General features: G+C 50.3%; 1 protein-coding gene across 1 annotated transcript in view; it reads right to left on the reverse strand.

Moving 5' to 3' along the window:
• The window catches only part of adamts17 (ADAM metallopeptidase with thrombospondin type 1 motif, 17), a 125,968-nt gene that overhangs the window by 54,911 nt on the left and 55,215 nt on the right, over positions 1 to 15,842 (reverse strand). The gene's annotated exons all lie outside the window — the stretch shown is intronic.

The following is a 15,842-nucleotide window of genomic DNA, read 5'->3' on the forward strand; positions in this document are numbered from 1 at the left end:
TTATACGTTTAGGAGGGTCAAATCAACTGTAATGAAATTAATGTACAGAGGAGGAATGTTGTAATGGGCTGACGTAATGGCTGCTTAACTATACTAGCTACAGTAAGTGGCTTGCTAGCTTAGCGTCCGACACATTAGCTAGCATATTCTTGTCAATTTCTAAAACTGCTAATTAACACTTATACAGGTCAATGGAATATGTTGAGGCAATTGTTGCTGGCAATATCGCCTCAAAACATTGCATGTGTATGGCTTTTGTCTTCAATTTGATAGACTAGCTGATAAACCTAGCCTAGTAGCCTAGCTAATTAACTGGCTAGCTAGCTGGCCTAAAAACCTGACGACTAGCCAACTAGCAAGCACACAAGCTAACTAACTGGTATCCTGTCCCTAGGCAACTGGTAGACTAGCTGACAGACTGACCTAATGACTGACTAACTAGCCAACAAAAACATTGTCTGGATGGCAAGCTATCTTACTGATTAGCTTACTGAAAGCCTAGCTAATGAACTAACTGAACAACTACATAAGCACAAACACTGTCTGGAGCCAACCATAGTCTGGCCTAGCCTGAACAACAATGACTGGCTAGCTGGTTGACCTACAAACCAGCTGAAAGCTTTGCTGACAGTGACACTGTGTGTGTGTGTGTGTGTGTGTGTGTGTGTGTGTGTGTGTGTGTGTGTGTGTGTGTGTGTGTGTGTATGTGTGTGTCTCACTCTGTGAGGTAATGCATGGCTGAGTTTTTTTAGGCTTCAAAGATTCGTCCAAGCCAGCACTTCTGAGGCTAAAGCCCTGGAACAAAGGACAGAGATCTACAGTGTTGTGTTTATTACTGCACTGGTCACATTAGACTCAGCGGTAACTGTGGAGAGCTGGCTGATCAAATGCTCAGTGTGTGTGTGTGTGCTTTCCTTAGATGCCTGTGTGTGTGCCCATGTGTGTGTGTGTGTGTGTCTGGCCTCACAACGATGGCTGCCCATCCATCCAGCCAGCCTCTAGAGAGGAGCAAAGCCTTATCAGGGATCTAAACACACAAGCACTCCGCTGCACACAGGCAAGTTTATTCTAATGATTTCCACTGAGCTAATTAGCCGTTAGATCATGAAGGGCTTCCCATTGACGTGCTGAATACACTAGTGGGGAGTGGACAAGCACTGTCAGCTCAACACAACCCAACACTATAGCACGTCAATGGAAACACTAGCTAGCTAGAGTCTGGACTGGCTCTGCAGAACTGGGACAGACGGCTTTGTGAGGACTCACTCCGGCCTGACCCTACTGCCCTCTCTGCAACCCACACAACGCACGCACACACCCTGGACTGATCCTGCTGGGCTCCATGTAACACACACACACCACTCGAGTGAAAGGACTGACCCTGCTGCTTCCATGACAATATACCCAAGAGTAGACAGACAGACAGACAACACAGACAGACAACACAGACAGACAGACAGACAGACAGACAGACAGACAGACAGACAGACAGACAGACAGACAGACAGACAGACAGACAGACAGACAGACAGACAGACAGACAGACAGACAGACAGACAGACAGACAGACAGACAGACAGACAGACAGACAGACAGACAGACAGACAGACAGACAGACAGACAGACAGACAGACAGATAGATAGATAGATAGATAGATAGATAGATAGATAGATAGATAGATAGATAGATAGATAGATAGATAGATAGATAGATACGGGTCCCATTATGTCTGGCGAAAACCAAACACTGCATTCCACAGTAAAAACCTCATACCAACGGCCAAGCACGGTGGTGGTATTGTGATGGTTTGGGGATGCTTTGCTGCCTCAGGACCTGGACCACTTGCCATCATTGAAGGAACCATGAATTCTGCTCTGTATCAGAGAATTCTACAGGAGAATATCAGGCCATCCATCTGTGAGCTGAAGCTGAAGCGCAGCTGGGTCATGCAGCAAGACAATGATCCAAAACACAAAAGCAAGTAATCTGAATGGCTAAAAAGCAACAAATGTAAAGTTTTGGAATGGCCTTGTCAAAGTCCAGACCTAAACCCGATTCAGATGTTTTGGCAGGACCTGAAACGAGAAGTTCATGCCCGAAAACTCGCAAATATCGCTGAGTTTTAGGTTGAAGATCTGATAACATTCAGTGTAAAAAATATGGGAAAATAGAGAAAATCAGAAAGGGGGAAAAAACTTTTTCAGGGCACTGTATACAGTAGTGCTGTTGGACCTAACCTCTCTTATTCTCCTACTAAACATGCAGGCACACACTAGTAAACTGAACACAGGAAATAGGATGTTGTCACTACCAGGACATTCTCTCTCTCTCTCTCTCTCTCTCTCTCTCCTTCTCTCTCTCTCTCTCTCTCTCTCTCTCTTCTCTCTCTCTCTCTCTCTCTCTCTCTCTCCTCTCTCTCTCTCTCTCTCTCTCTCTCTCTCTCTCTCTCTCTCTCTCTCTCTCTCTCTCTCTCTCTCTCTCTCTCTCTCTCTCTCTCTCTCCTCTCTCTCTCTCTCTCTCTCTCTCTCTCTCTCTCTCTCTCTCCTCTGTAGCATGAGGTTAGCATTAGGTTTAACCCTTATAGTTATGGTACAGATTAGGACCAGGCATTTCCTCACACATACACAAACACACACCTGCCAGGTGAGTTTATCACTGCACACCATCAGATGATTTCAGGGATATCCTGGTCATAATTAGATGAAAAGTTGATACTGGATTTTCTAGGTGAACATAAAGTGGGCAGAGGTGGAGAGAGACGGAAGGAGAGGGGGAGAGGTGGGGAGAGACGGAAGGAGAGGGGGAGAGAGGTGGAGAGAGGGAACAGAGCTTTTATTGAGCTTGTGATTTAGTATGACATACAGTAGGAGCAGCAGAGGAGAACAGAGAGCAGGAGTGTTCTCGTTCAAGTTCCCTATAGGAAGATTACCTCATGTAGATAGTAGATTTATGGTACAGCATTGTATGTAGCATGAGGTTAGCATAATGTTTAACCCTTACAGCTATGGTACAGATTAGGGTCAGGCGTTGAAGGTTTAACCCTCACAATAATGGTACAGATTAGGACCAGGCGTTGAAGGTTTAACCCTTACAATAATGGTACAGATTAGGACCAGGCGTTGAAGGTTTAACCCTTACAATAATGGTACAGATTAGGACCAGGCGTTGAAGTTTTAACCCTTACAGTAATGGTACAGATTAGGACCAGGCATTGAAGGTTTAACCCTCACAATAATGGTACAGATTAGGACCAGGCATTGAGGTTTAACCCTTACAGTAATGGTACAGATTAGGACCAGGCATTGAAGGTTTAACCCTTACAGTAATGGTACAGATTAGGACCAGGCGTTGACGGTTTAACCCTTACAGTAATGGTACAGATTAGGACCAGGCATTGACGGTTTAACCCTCACAATAATGGTACAGATTAGGACCAGGCATTGAAGGTTTAACCCTTACAGTAATGGTACAGATTAGGACCAGGCGTTGACGGTTTAACCCTCACAATAATGGTACAGATTAGGACCAGGCATTGAAGGTTTAACCCTTACAGTAATGGTACAGATTAGGACCAGGCATTGAAGGTTTAACCCTTACAGTAATGGTACAGATTAGGACCAGGCATTGAAGGTTTAACCCTTACAGTAATGGTACTGTGTAATACAGTCTGGTACATAGCAGGACCAGGCATGACTAGTGGCTGCAGGTTTCACACCATTACGGTGATAATAATGCATGAGGTACAGAACTGAGACAGACTGAGGAAAACAGGACAAATCAGAGTCATCCAGAGTAATCTCCTTTTTACTGATGTTTTGCTGCTAACAGAGACACTCATTCCAAAGACAAGAACCACAACGGGTGCTACGAGAGACCCAGGAGTGACAGACAGGAGAGCCTTTGAGATGATGACATCAGAAGGGCTTTCAGCTGGCTATGTTTCCATTATGGTAGATGATAGTGGTCGAAGGTCCCTTTTGAAACAACCCAACCTCACTATCGGCCTCTGAACACCTCAAAACGTATATTATATAATCCCAAAACATGGATGAGATACCCATGGGAGGGATGGCGAGCACACATTACACCGATTTTAAGGTCACTGCACTGGCTGCCTGTGAGTTTTATAATTAATTTTAAAACTCTTCTATTGGTTTTTAAATCAATCCACGATTGTGCACATGCTTTTAAGTTATGTACCCAGTAGGTCCCTCAGGTCCTCTGGCACTGGCCCAAAGCCTAGGACCAAGAGGCATGGAGACAGCCTTTAGTTATTATGCCCCCAGCCTCTGGAATAGCCTGCCAGAGAACCTGAGGGGGACCACAACTGTGGACATATTTAAAAGAGATCTTAAAACACACATTTTTAGCTTTGCTTTTCCTTGTTCAGTTTGAGTCATTCTTTTGTTTTTAATCTAATGTTTGTTGTGTAGTAAATATTTCAGCTTTAAATGTCATAGTTTTTTCCAGTTTTTTTCCTGTAAAGCACATTGCGTTGCATTCTATATCTGAAATGTGCTGTATAAATAAAGCTTGATTTGATTTGATGGAGGGAGGGAGGTGGATAGGGAAGCACTCAGCGTGAATAAACAGACCACATCCGTGTCAGAACATGCTGTTGAAAGGAGGAGAGAGACGGCTGAATGAGAAGAGAGGATGAAGGACAAAACAATCAATAGAAGAAGAGAGGAGGGATGGAAACAGGTCTGTCACTGGGCTAGGGCCGAGAGGGTCAGGGATTAACAGACTAGAGGAGGGGTGGAAACAGGTCTGTCACTGGGCTAGGGCCGAGAGGGTCAGGGATTAACAGACTAGAGGAGGGGTGGAAACAGGTCTGTCACTGGGCTAGGGCCGAGAGGGTCAGGGATTAACAGACTAGAGGAGGGGTGGAAACAGGTCTGTCACTGGGCTAGGGCCGAGAGGGTCAGGGATTAACAGACTAGAGGAGGGATGGAAACAGGTCTGTCACTGGGCTAGGGCCGAGAGGGTCAGGGATTAACAGACTAGAGGAGGGGTGGAAACAGGTCTGTCACTGGGCTAGGGCCGAGAGGGTCAGGGATTAACAGACTAGAGGAGGGGTGGAAACAGGTCTGTCACTGGGCTAGGGCCGAGAGGGTCAGGGATTAACAGACTAGAGGAGGGGTGGAAACAGGTCTGTCACTGGGCTAGGGCCGAGAGGGTCAGGGACTAACAGACTAGAGGAGGGGTGGAAACAGGTCTGTCACTGGGCTAGGGCCGAGAGGGTCAGGGACTAACAGACTAGAGGAGGGGTGGAAACAGGTCTGTCACTGGGCTAGGGCCGAGAGGGTCAGGGACTAACAGACTAGAGGAGGGGTGGAAACAGGTCTGTCACTGGGCTAGGGCCGAGAGGGTCAGGGATTAACAGACTAGAGGAGGGGTGGAAACAGGTCTGTCACTGGGCTAGGGCCGAGAGGGTCAGGGATTAACAGACTAGAGGAGGGGTGGAAACAGGTCTGTCACTGGGCTAGGGCCGAGAGGGTCAGGGATTAACAGACTAGAGGAGGGGTGGAAACAGGTCTGTCACTGGGCTAGGGCCGAGAGGGTCAGGGATTAACAGACTAGAGGAGGGGTGGAAACAGGTCTGTCACTGGGCTAGGGCCGAGAGGGTCAGGGATTAACAGACTAGAGGAGGGGTGGAAACAGGTCTGTCACTGGGCTAGGGCCGAGAGGGTCAGGGATTAACAGACTAGAGGAGGGGTGGAAACAGGTCTGTCACTGGGCTAGGGCCGAGAGGGTCAGGGATTAACAGACTAGAGGAGGGGTGGAAACAGGTCTGTCACTGGGCTAGGGCCGAGAGGGTCAGGGATTAACAGACTAGAGGAGGGGTGGAAACAGGTCTGTCACTGGGCTAGGGCCGAGAGGGTCAGGGATTAACAGACTAGAGGAGGGGTGGAAACAGGTCTGTCACTGGGCTAGGGCCGAGAGGGTCAGGGATTAACAGACTAGAGGAGGGGTGGAAACAGGTCTGTCACTGGGCTAGGGCCGAGAGGGTCAGGGATTAACAGACTAGAGGAGGGGTGGAAACAGGTCTGTCACTGGGCTAGGGCCGAGAGGGTCAGGGATTAACAGACTAGAGGAGGGGTGGAAACAGGTCTGTCACTGGGCTAGGGCCGAGAGGGTCAGGGATTAACAGACTAGAGGAGGGGTGGAAACAGGTCTGTCACTGGGCTAGGGCCGAGAGGGTCAGGGATTAACAGACTAGAGGAGGGGTGGAAACAGGTCTGTCACTGGGCTAGGGCCGAGAGGGTCAGGGATTAACAGACTAGAGGAGGGGTGGAAACAGGTCTGTCACTGGGCTAGGGCCGAGAGGGTCAGGGATTAACAGACTAGAGGAGGGGTGGAAACAGGTCTGTCACTGGGCTAGGGCCGAGAGGGTCAGGGATTAACAGACTAGAGGAGGGGTGGAAACAGGTCTGTCACTGGGCTAGGGCCGAGAGGGTCAGGGATTAACAGACTAGAGGAGGGGTGGAAACAGGTCTGTCACTGGGCTAGGGCCGAGAGGGTCAGGGATTAACAGACTAGGGTCACTGAGCAGTGTATTTGTTGGTATGTTTATAATACCACCAGGGGTGTTGGTCGATGTGAGAAGACAGAAGACACACACACACACACAGCACAGCAGAGTTACTGTTAGATCTTGATCTAAGGAGCTTAAACCATGGCTGCAGGCAAGGAACACACACCAGCAGAAAGTATGAGAGGGCTTCAAAGCAGAGGAAGCCAAACTTCCTCACACACACACAAACACATCTGCCAGGTGAGTTTATCACTGCACACCATCAGAGGCTTTCAGGGAGATCCTGGTCATAAATTAGATGTAAAGTTAATACTGGAATTTCCAGGTGAACAAAAAGAGGACCTACTCTAATTTCAGACACACTGAGACAAAGTCTGGTTCCTAAATGGAACTGTAATAGGGCCTGGGTAGAGGGTAGTAGTGGTAGGGGGTAGTAGTGGTAGAGGGTAGTAGTGGTAGAGGGTAGTTGTGGTAGAGGTAGAGGGTAGTAGTGGTAGAGGGTAGTAGTGGTAGAGGGTAGTAGTGGTAGGGGGTAGTAGTGGTAGGGGGTAGTAGTGGTAGGGGGTAGTAGTGGTAGAGGGTAGTAGTGGTAGAGGGTAGTAGTGGTAGAGGGTAGTAGTGGTAGGGGGTAGTAGTGGTAGAGGGTAGTAGTGGTAGGGGGTAGTAGTGGTAGAGGGTAGTAGTGGTAGGGGGTAGTAGTGGTAGGGGGTAGTAGTGGTAGGGGGTAGTAGTGGTAGAGGGTAGTAGTGGTAGAGGGTAGTAGTGGTAGGGGGTAGTAGTGGTAGGGGGTAGTAGTGGTAGGGGGTAGTAGTGGTAGGGGGAGTAGTGGTAGGGGGTAGTAGTGGTAGGGGGTAGTAGTGGTAGGGGGTAGTAGTGGTAGAGGGTAGTAGTGGTAGGGGGTAGTAGTGGTAGAGGGTAGTAGTGGTAGGGGGTAGTAGTGGTAGAGGGTAGTAGTGGTAGAGGGTAGTAGTGGTAGGGGTAGGGGTAGTAGTGGTAGGGGGTAGTGGTAGAGGGTAGTAGTGGTAGAGGGTAGTATTGGTAGAGGGTAGTAGTGGTAGGGGGTAGTAGTGGTAGGGGGTAGTAGTGGTAGAGGGTAGTAGTGGTAGGGGGTAGTAGTGGTAGAGGGTAGTAGTGGTAGGGGGTAGTAGTGGTAGGGGGTAGTAGTGGTAGGGGGTAGTAGTGGTAGAGGGTAGTAGTGGTAGAGGGTAGTAGTGGTAGGGGTAGGGGGTAGTAGTGGTAGAGGGTAGTAGTGGTAGAGGGTAGTAGTGGTAGGGGGTAGTATTGGTAGAGGGTAGTAGTGGTAGGGGGTAGTAGTGGTAGGGGGTAGTAGTGGTAGGGGTAGTAGTGGTAGAGGGTAGTAGTGGTAGGGGGTAGTAGTGGTAGAGGGTAGTAGTGGTAGAGGGTAGTAGTGGTAGGGGTAGGGGTAGTAGTGGTAGGGGGTAGTGGTAGAGGGTAGTAGTGGTAGAGGGTAGTATTGGTAGAGGGTAGTAGTGGTAGGGGGTAGTAGTGGTAAGGGGTAGTAGTGGTAGAGGGTAGTAGTGGTAGGGGGTAGTAGTGGTAGAGGGTAGTAGTGGTAGGGGGTAGTAGTGGTAGGGGGTAGTAGTGGTAGGGGGTAGTAGTGGTAGGGGGTAGTAGTGGTAGAGGGTAGTAGTAGAGGGTAGTAGTGGTAGGGGGTAGTAGTGGTAGAGGGTAGTAGTGGTAGGGGGTAGTAGTGGTAGGGGGTAGTAGTGGTAGAGGGTAGTAGTGGTAGAGGGTAGTAGTGGTAGAGGGTAGTAGTGGTAGGGGGTAGTAGTGGTAGGGGTAGGGGGTAGTAGTGGTAGGGGGTAGTAGTGGTAGGGGGTAGTAGTGGTAGAGGGTAGTAGTGGTAGGGGGTAGTAGTGGTAGGGGGTAGTAGTGGTAGAGGGTAGTAGTGGTAGGGGGTAGTAGTGGTAGAGGGTAGTAGTGGTAGGGGGTAGTAGTGGTAGAGGGTAGTAGTGGTAGGGGGTAGTAGTGGTAGGGGGTAGTAGTGGTAGAGGGTAGTAGTGGTAGGGGTAGGGGTAGTAGTGGTAGAGGGTAGTAGTGGTAGAGGGTAGTAGTGGTAGGGGGTAGTAGTGGTAGGGGGTAGTTGTGGTAGAGGGTAGTAGTGGTAGGGGGTAGTAGTGGTAGAGGGTAGTAGTGGTAGGGGGTAGTAGTGGTAGGGGTAGGGGGTAGTAGTGGTAGGGGGTAGTAGTGGTAGAGGGTAGTAGTGGTAGGGGGTAGTAGTGGTAGAGGGTAGTAGTGGTAGGGGGTAGTAGTGGTAGAGGGTAGTAGTGGTAGGGGGTAGTAGTGGTAGAGGGTAGTAGTGGTAGGGGGTAGTAGTGGTAGGGGGTAGTAGTGGTAGAGGGTAGTGGTGGTAGAGGGTAGTAGTGGTAGAGGGTAGTAGTGGTAGGGGGTAGTAGTGGTAGGGGGTAGTAGTGGTAGAGGGTAGTAGTGGTAGAGGGTAGTAGTGGTAGGGGTAGGGGTAGTAGTGGTAGGGGGTAGTGGTAGAGGGTAGTAGTGGTAGAGGGTAGTATTGGTAGAGGGTAGTAGTGGTAGGGGGTAGTAGTGGTAGGGGGTAGTAGTGGTAGAGGGTAGTAGTGGTAGGGGGTAGTAGTGGTAGAGGGTAGTAGTGGTAGGGGGTAGTAGTGGTAGGGGTAGTAGTGGTAGAGGGTAGTAGTGGTAGAGGGTAGTAGTGGTAGTAGTGGTAGGGGGTAGTAGTGGTAGAGGGTAGTAGTGGTAGGGGGTAGTAGTGGTAGAGGGTAGTAGTGGTAGGGGGTAGTAGTGGTAGGGGGTAGTAGTGGTAGAGGGTAGTAGTGGTAGGGGTAGGGGTAGTAGTGGTAGGGGGTAGTGGTAGAGGGTAGTAGTGGTAGAGGGTAGTATTGGTAGAGGGTAGTAGTGGTAGGGGGTAGTAGTGGTAGGGGGTAGTAGTGGTAGAGGGTAGTAGTGGTAGGGGGTAGTAGTGGTAGAGGGTAGTAGTGGTAGGGGGTAGTAGTGGTAGGGGGTAGTAGTGGTAGAGGGTAGTAGTGGTAGGGGTAGGGGTAGTAGTGGTAGGGGGTAGTGGTAGAGGGTAGTAGTGGTAGAGGGTAGTAGTGGTAGGGGGTAGTAGTGGTAGGGGGTAGTAGTGGTAGGGGGTAGTAGTGGTAGAGGGTAGTAGTGGTAGGGGGTAGTAGTGGTAGGGGGTAGTAGTGGTAGAGGGTAGTAGTGGTAGGGAGTAGTAGTGGTAGGGGGTAGTAGTGGTAGAGGGTAGTAGTGGTAGAGGGTAGTAGTGGTAGGGGGTAGTAGTGGTAGAGGGTAGTAGTGGTAGAGGGTAGTAGTGGTAGAGGGTAGTAGTGGTAGGGGGTAGTAGTGGTAGAGGGTAGTAGTGGTAGGGGGTAGTAGTGGTAGGGGTAGGGGTAGTAGTGGTAGGGGGTAGTGGTAGAGGGTAGTAGTGGTAGAGGGTAGTAGTGGTAGGGGGTAGTAGTGGTAGGGGGTAGTAGTGGTAGGGGGTAGTAGTGGTAGAGGGTAGTAGTGGTAGGGGGTAGTAGTGGTAGGGGGTAGTAGTGGTAGAGGGTAGTAGTGGTAGGGAGTAGTAGTGGTAGGGGGTAGTAGTGGTAGAGGGTAGTAGTGGTAGAGGGTAGTAGTGGTAGGGGGTAGTAGTGGTAGAGGGTAGTAGTGGTAGAGGGTAGTAGTGGTAGAGGGTAGTAGTGGTAGGGGGTAGTAGTGGTAGAGGGTAGTAGTGGTAGGGGGTAGTAGTGGTAGGGGGTAGTAGTGGTAGAGGGTAGTAGTGGTAGGGGGTAGTAGTGGTAGGGGGTAGTAGTGGTAGAGGGTAGTAGTGGTAGGGGGTAGTAGTGGTAGAGGGTAGTAGTAGAGGGTAGTAGTGGTAGAGGGTAGTAGTGGTAGGGGGTAGTAGTGGTAGGGGGTAGTAGTGGTAGAGGGTAGTAGGGGTAGGGGGTAGTAGTGGTAGGGGGTAGTAGTGGTAGAGGGTAGTAGTGGTAGAGGGTAGTAGTGGTAGAGGGTAGTAGTGGTAGGGGGTAGTAGTGGTAGAGGGTAGTAGTGGTAGAGGGTAGTAGTGGTAGAGGGTAGTAGTGGTAGAGGGAACATTTACATTTTAGTCATTTAGCAGACGCTCTTTACCAGAGCGACTTACAATTAGTGAGTGCATACATTTTCATACTGGTCCCCCGTGGGAATCGAACCCACAACCCTGGCGTTGCAAGCGCCATGCTCCACCAACTGAGCTACACGGGACGGGTAGTAGTGGTAGAGGGTAGTAGTGGTAGGGGGTAGTAGTGGTAGAGGGTAGTAGTGGTAGAGGGTAGTAGTGGTAGGGGGTAGTAGTGGTAGAGGGTAGTAGTGGTAGGGGGTAGTAGTGGTAGGGGGTAGTAGTGGTAGGGGGTAGTAGTGGTAGAGGGTAGTAGTGGTAGAGGGTAGTAGTGGTAGGGGGTAGTAGTGGTAGAGGGTAGTAGTGGTAGAGGGTAGTAGTGGTAGGGGGTAGTAGTGGTAGGGGGTAGTAGTGGTAGAGGGTAGTAGTGGTAGAGGGTAGTAGTGGTAGGGGGTAGTAGTGGTAGAGGGTAGTAGTGGTAGGGGTAGTAGTGGTAGGGGGTAGTAGTGGTAGGGGTAGTAGTGGTAGAGGGTAGTAGTGGTAGAGGGTAGTAGTGGTAGAGGGTAGTAGTGGTAGAGGGTAGTAGTGGTAAGGGGTAGTAGTGGTAGGGGGTAGTAGTGGTAGAGGGTAGTAGTGGTAGGGGGTAGTAGTGGTAGGGGGTAGTAGTGGTAGGGGGTAGTAGTGGTAGGGGGTAGTAGTGGTAGAGGGTAGTAGTGGTAGGGGGTAGTAGTGGTAGGGGGTAGTAGTGGTAGAGGGTAGTAGTGGTAGGGAGTAGTAGTGGTAGGGGGTAGTAGTGGTAGAGGGTAGTAGTGGTAGAGGGTAGTAGTGGTAGGGGGTAGTAGTGGTAGAGGGTAGTAGTGGTAGAGGGTAGTAGTGGTAGAGGGTAGTAGTGGTAGGGGGTAGTAGTGGTAGAGGGTAGTAGTGGTAGGGGGTAGTAGTGGTAGGGGGTAGTAGTGGTAGAGGGTAGTAGTGGTAGGGGGTAGTAGTGGTAGGGGGTAGTAGTGGTAGAGGGTAGAAGTGGTAGGGGGTAGTAGTGGTAGAGGGTAGTAGTAGAGGGTAGTAGTGGTAGAGGGTAGTAGTGGTAGGGGGTAGTAGTGGTAGGGGGTAGTAGTGGTAGAGGGTAGTAGGGGTAGGGGGTAGTAGTGGTAGGGGGTAGTAGTGGTAGAGGGTAGTAGTGGTAGAGGGTAGTAGTGGTAGAGGGTAGTAGTGGTAGGGGGTAGTAGTGGTAGAGGGTAGTAGTGGTAGGGGGTAGTAGTGGTAGAGGGTAGTAGTGGTAGGGGGTAGTAGTGGTAGGGGGTAGTAGTGGTAGAGGGAACATTTACATTTTAGTCATTTAGCAGACGCTCTTTACCAGAGCGACTTACAATTAGTGAGTGCATACATTTTCATACTGGTCCCCCGTGGGAATCGAACCCACAACCCTGGTGTTGCAAGCGCCATGCTCCACCAACTGAGCTACACGGGACGGGTAGTAGTGGTAGAGGGTAGTAGTGGTAGGGGGTAGTAGTGGTAGAGGGTAGTAGTGGTAGAGGGTAGTAGTGGTAGGGGGTAGTAGTGGTAGAGGGTAGTAGTGGTAGGGGGTAGTAGTGGTAGGGGGTAGTAGTGGTAGGGGGTAGTAGTGGTAGAGGGTAGTAGTGGTAGAGGGTAGTAGTGGTAGGGGGTAGTAGTGGTAGAGGGTAGTAGTGGTAGAGGGTAGTAGTGGTAGGGGGTAGTAGTGGTAGGGGGTAGTAGTGGTAGAGGGTAGTAGTGGTAGAGGGTAGTAGTGGTAGGGGGTAGTAGTGGTAGAGGGTAGTAGTGGTAGAGGGTAGTAGTGGTAGAGGGTAGTAGTGGTAGGGGTAGTAGTGGTAGGGGGTAGTAGTGGTAGGGGTAGTAGTGGTAGAGGGTAGTAGTGGTAGAGGGTAGTAGTGGTAGAGGGTAGTAGTGGTAGAGGGTAGTAGTGGTAGGGGTAGTAGTGGTAGGGGGTAGTAGTGGTAGGGGTAGTAGTGGTAGAGGGTAGTAGTGGTAGAGGGTAGTAGTGGTAGAGGGTAGTAGTGGTAGAGGGTAGTAGTGGTAAGGGGTAGTAGTGGTAGGGGGTAGTAGTGGTAGAGGGTAGTAGTGGTAGGGGGTAGTAGTGGTAGAGGGTAGTAGTGGTAGGGGGTAGTAGTGGTAGGGGGTAGTAGTGGTAGGGGGTAGTAGTGGTAGGGGTAGTAGTGGTAGAGGGTAGTAGTGGTAGGGGGTAGTAGTGGTAGAGGGTAGTAGTGGTAGAGGGTAGTAGTGGTAGGGGGTAGTAGTGGTAGGGGTAGGGGTAGTAGTGGTAGGGGGTAGTAGTGGTAGGGGGTAGTAGTGGTAGAGGGTAGTAGTGGTAGGGGGTAGTAGTGGTAGAGGGTAGTAGTGGTAGGGGGTAGTAGTGGTAGGGGGTAGTAGTGGTAGGGGGTAGTAGTGGTAGAGGGTAGTAGTGGTAGAGGGTAGTAGTGGTAGGGGGTAGTAGTGGTAGAGGGTAGTAGTGGTAGAGGGTAGTAGTGGTAGGGGGTAGTAGTGGTAGGGGGTAGTAGTGGTAGAGGGTAGTAGTGGTAGAGGGTAGTAGTGGTAGGGGGTAGTAGTGGTAGAGGGTAGTAGTGGTAGGGGTAGTAGTGGTAGGGGGTAGTAGTGGTAGGGGTAGTAGTGGTAGAGGGTAGTAGTGGTAGAGGGTAGTAGTGGTAGAGGGTAGTAGTGGTAGAGGGTAGTAGTGGTAAGGGGTAGTAGTGGTAGGGGGTAGTAGTGGTAGAGGGTAGTAGTGGTAGGGGGTAGTAGTGGTAGAGGGTAGTAGTGGTAGGGGGTAGTAGTGGTAGGGGGTAGTAGTGGTAGGGGGTAGTAGTGGTAGGGGTAGTAGTGGTAGAGGGTAGTAGTGGTAGGGGGTAGTAGTGGTAGAGGGTAGTAGTGGTAGAGGGTAGTAGTGGTAGGGGGTAGTAGTGGTAGGGGTAGGGGTAGTAGTGGTAGGGGGTAGTAGTGGTAGGGGGTAGTAGTGGTAGAGGGTAGTAGTGGTAGGGGGTAGTAGTGGTAGGGGGGGTTAGGGGGTCTGGGGTACAGAGGTAGGGGGTAGAAGTGGTAGGGTGTCTGTGGTCTTTGTCTCTCAATATTCTGATGTGGGAAGCTCGGCCCCAGCCCACCCAGGAGAATGGGAGCACACAGGTGCTTCATTCTGGGAATGCCTTAATGCCATTCCATAGGCCAGATACACTGGAAATGCCTTAATGCCATTCCATAGGACAGATACACTGGGAATGCATTAATGCCATTCCATAGGACAGATACACTGGGAATGCCTTAATGCCATTCCATAGGCCAGATACACTGGAAATGCCTTAATGCCATTCCATAGGACAGATACACTGGGAATGCCTTAATGCCATTCCATAGGACAGATACACTGGGAATGCCTTAATGCCATTCCATAGGACAGATACACTGGGAATGCCTTAATGCCATTCCATAGGACAGATGGGAATGGGGATTTCATGCTGGATTTCATGCTGGAACGCTGCTATGTAAACCGCTGAGCAGCAGTTAAACCACACACACACACACACACAGAGCGACACACGCACATTGCACATACACACGCATGTACACACACACTGACCTCTTGGTCTTTTAACCATGTCTGTCACTGACATAATTACAGTTACAGTGGGGTGGGAGAGAGACAGATTACAGTTACAGTGGGGTGGGAGAGAGACAGATTACAGTTACAGTGGGGTGGGAGAGAGACAGATTACAGTTACAGTGGGGCGACAGAGACAGACAGATTACAGTTACAGTGGGGTGGGAGAGAGACAGATTACAGTTACAGTGGGGTGGGAGAGAGATAGATTACAGTTACAGTGGGGTGGGAGAGAGACAGATTACAGTTACAGTGGGGCGGGAGAGAGACAGACAGATTACAGTTACAGTGGGATGGGAGAGAGACAGATTACAGTTACAGTGGGGTGGGAGAGAGACAGATTACAGTTACAGTGGGGTGGGAGAGAGACAGATTACAGTTATAGTGGGGTGGGAGAGAGACAGAGTACAGTTACAGTGGGGTGGGAGAGAGACAGATTACAGTTACAGTGGGGTGGGAGAGAGACAGATTACAGTTACAGTGGGGTGGGAGAGAGACAGATTACAGTTATAGTGGGGTGGGAGAGAGACAGATTACAGTTACAGTGGGGTGGGAGAGAGACAGATTACAGTTACAGTGGGGTGGGAGAGAGACAGATTACAGTTACAGTGGGGTGGGAGAGAGACAGATTACAGTTACAGTGGGGTGGGAGAGAGACAGATTACAGTTACAGTGGGGTGGGAGAGAGACAGATTACAGTTACAGTGGGGTGGGAGAGAGACAGATTACAGTTACAGTGGGGTGGGAGAGAGACAGATTACAGTTACAGTGGGGTGGGAGAGAGACAGATTACAGTTACAGTGGGGTGGGAGAGAGAGAGATTACAGTTACAGTGGGGCGGGAGAGAGTCAGATTACAGTTACAGTGGGGTGGGAGAGACAGACAGATTACAGTTACAGTGGGGTGGGAGAGAGACAGATTACAGTTACAGTGGGGTGGGAGAGAGACAGATTACAGTTACAGTGGGGTGGGAGAGAGACAGATTACAGTTACAGTGGGGTGGGAGAGAGACAGATTACAGTTACAGTGGGGTGGGAGAGAGACAGATTACAGTTACAGTGGGGTGGGAGAGAGACAGATTACAGTTACAGTGGGGCGGGAGAGAAACAGATTACAGTTACAGTGGGGTGGGAGAGAGACAGATTACAGTTACAGTGGGGCGGGAGAGAAACAGATTACAGTTACAGTGGGGTGGGAGAGAGACAGATTACAGTTACAGTGGGGTGGGAGAGAAACAGATTACAGTTACAGTGGGGTGGGAGAGAGACAGATTACAGTTACAGTGGGGTGGGAGAGACAGACAGATTACAGTTACAGTGGGGCGACAGAGACAGACAGATTACAGTTACAGTGGGGTGGGAGAGAGACATATTACAGTTACAGTGGGGTGGGAGAGAGACAGATTACAGTTACAGTGGGGTGGGAGAGAGACAGATTACAGTTACAGTGGGGTGGGAGAGAGACAGATTACAGTTACAGTGGGGCGACAGAGACAGACAGATTACAGTTACAGTGGGGTGGGAGAGAGACAGATTACAGTTACAGTGGGGTGGGAGAGAGACAGATTACAGTTACAGTGGGGTGGGAGAGACAGACAGATTACAGT

Source organism: Coregonus lavaretus (assembly GCF_964263955.1).
Source record: "Coregonus lavaretus genome assembly, chromosome: 37".
NCBI classification, from domain to species: Eukaryota; Metazoa; Chordata; class Actinopteri; order Salmoniformes; family Salmonidae; genus Coregonus; species Coregonus lavaretus.